Here is a 2,500-nt window from a genome sequence, read left to right as displayed (position 1 = left end):
TTTTGATGTTGTCAATTCCCTTTAAAATCTTAAAGACCTGTATCAAGTCACCTCTGAGTCTACGCTTTTTTAGGGAAAACAGATTCATGTGCTTAAGTCGATTTTCGTATGATTTATTTTTGATATTTGGAATCAGTTTTGTGGCTCGCCGTTGTACTTTTTCCAGTCTGTCAATGTCTTTAATGAGATTCGGTGACCATAGGGAAACAGCATATTCCAAATGTGGACGAACTAACGATTTATATAGCTTGTTAATGAGTGATGGACTTTTGAAATCAAAAGATCGCGCAATCAATCCCAGAATCTTATTTGCTTTCTCAGAGGCTGAAATACACTGCTTGGATGATTTGAGGTCGTTACTGATAATTACGCCGAGATCTTTTTCACTATCCACTTTTGTTAACGAATTTCCAAATAACTTGTAATCGTACTTGCTGTTATTTTTACCTATGTGCATTACCTTGCATTTACTTGTGTTAAATTTCATTAGCCACTTTTCAGACCATTGCTGTAATTGATCTAAATCTTCTTGAATATCTAATTGGTTTGAGTGATCATTTGCCACTCCGCACAGTTTTGTATCATCAGCAAATTTGGAAACAGTAGATTTTAGTCCATGGTCTATATCATTTATATATACTATGAATAGAAGTGGCCCAAGAACGGAACCCTGAGGAACTCCACTTGCAACACTTTTCCATCCAGAAGTTTTTCCATTTAAAACAACTCTCTGTTTTCGACCATTCAACCAATTACTAGTCCAACCTAATAGGCTACCACTTATTCCATGCAAAGCTAATTTAGTAAGTAGTCTTTCGTGTGGGACGGTATCAAAAGCTTTTGCAAAGTCTAGATATATTAAATCTATATTGTTTCTTTTGTCATAATTCGAGACAACTGTGTTGTAGAATTCGAGTGAGTTAGTCACGCAAGAACGTTTCCGTCTGAAACCATGCTGGCTATCATTTATCAAACGGTTACTTTCTAAATGATATTCGATAGCATCTCTGATGATAGTTTCCATTATTTTTCCTACGATCGAAGTCAAACTAATAGGCCTATAGTTATTTGGTTTCTTTTTGTCACCTTTTTTGAATATGGGAGTAACGTTAGCTAGCTTCCATTCTCTTGGGACATCTCCGGATATGATGGATTTCTTGAAAATAATTTCTAATGGAACAACAATCTCATTTTTCATATCCTTTAAGATTCTTGGATGCCAACCGTCAGGCTCTGGTGTTTTATTAACTTTGAGTTTGTCTATACACCTTTTAATTGTTTCTTTTGTTATATTTACCGTAGTGAGTAAGTTTACCCCAGACTTTTCACAGGTTTCAGTTTGGAATTCACTTTGAGGTGTTTCGTTTACGAATACCGAGCTAAAATAATTGTTTAAGAGATTACACATTCCTTCATTTGAATATTCAAGTTGACCGTCAGCAGATAATAGTGGACCAATGTGATTCCTAACAACCTTTTTATCTCTAATGTAACTATAGAATTCTTTGGGATTCTCTTTGGATTTCTCAGCGATGTTCATTTCGTATTGTCGTTTTCTTTTTCTTATTGTCTTTTTTAAATCTCTCTGTATTGATACATAACTTTCATAGTCATTAGATGCACCCGAGCACTTATATTTCTTATAAGTCTGTCTCTTTTTAGCAATACTTTTTTCAGTTTCTTTGTCGAGCCACTTTGGGCGAGCCTGATTTGGGGGACGTCTGTCCTTAAAAGGAATGTAAGTTTGAATCATCTTAGTGAGCGTATTTTGAAATATTTCCCACATCTGATCTACAGGCCTTTCGTTTAATTTTTCCTCCCAATCTGTAAGCTGAAGCTCCTGACGTAGTTCTATGAACTGAGCTTTACTGAAATCGGGTATTTTAGAAGCACAAGTATCTATTCTAAAATTGTTTAGGAGTTTGAATCTGACTAAGTTTTGATCGCTATTTGCAACAGATTCACCGACTTCTACATCAGTTGCCATGCTTTCGCGGCTAGTGATCAATAAATCGAGTAAGTTTCCATATCTTGTGGGCTCTTTTACATGCTGAATTAAGTAATTGTCACCAAGAAAATCAATCAAGCGACTACCTATATGGCCATGTTCAAGGTCATCCAATCAATGTCAGTAAAATTGAAATCACCCATTATCAATAAATCCCGGTTGCAGAAACTAGACAGTTCTTGAAATAACAGTTTGTCGTCTGCTAATGATAATGTCTTTGGCCTATATATTACACCTATATTCATTTTTTGTCCATTTGTTTGGGTTAACTCAACCCACAAACTGTCATATGCATCCTGTTTCACTTTCTCTAAAACACAAGCATGAACATTGTTTTTAACGTACAATAGAACACCACCACCTTTCTTGTGGTTTCTATCCTGATGAAAGTGTTTAAATCCCGCAATATTAAATTCAGCTTCGAACTCTGTACCATTTAACCATGTCTCAGTTATTCCTATCATATCGAGATTTTCGCTTTTGACATACGCC

This window comes from Oratosquilla oratoria, chromosome 17 (assembly GCF_046742065.1).
Source record: "Oratosquilla oratoria isolate Oo_2021 chromosome 17, ASM4674206v1, whole genome shotgun sequence".
NCBI classification, from domain to species: domain Eukaryota; kingdom Metazoa; phylum Arthropoda; class Malacostraca; order Stomatopoda; family Squillidae; genus Oratosquilla; species Oratosquilla oratoria.
The sequence above is the reverse complement of the archived record's forward strand: the minus strand, read 5'-3'. Positions refer to the sequence as shown.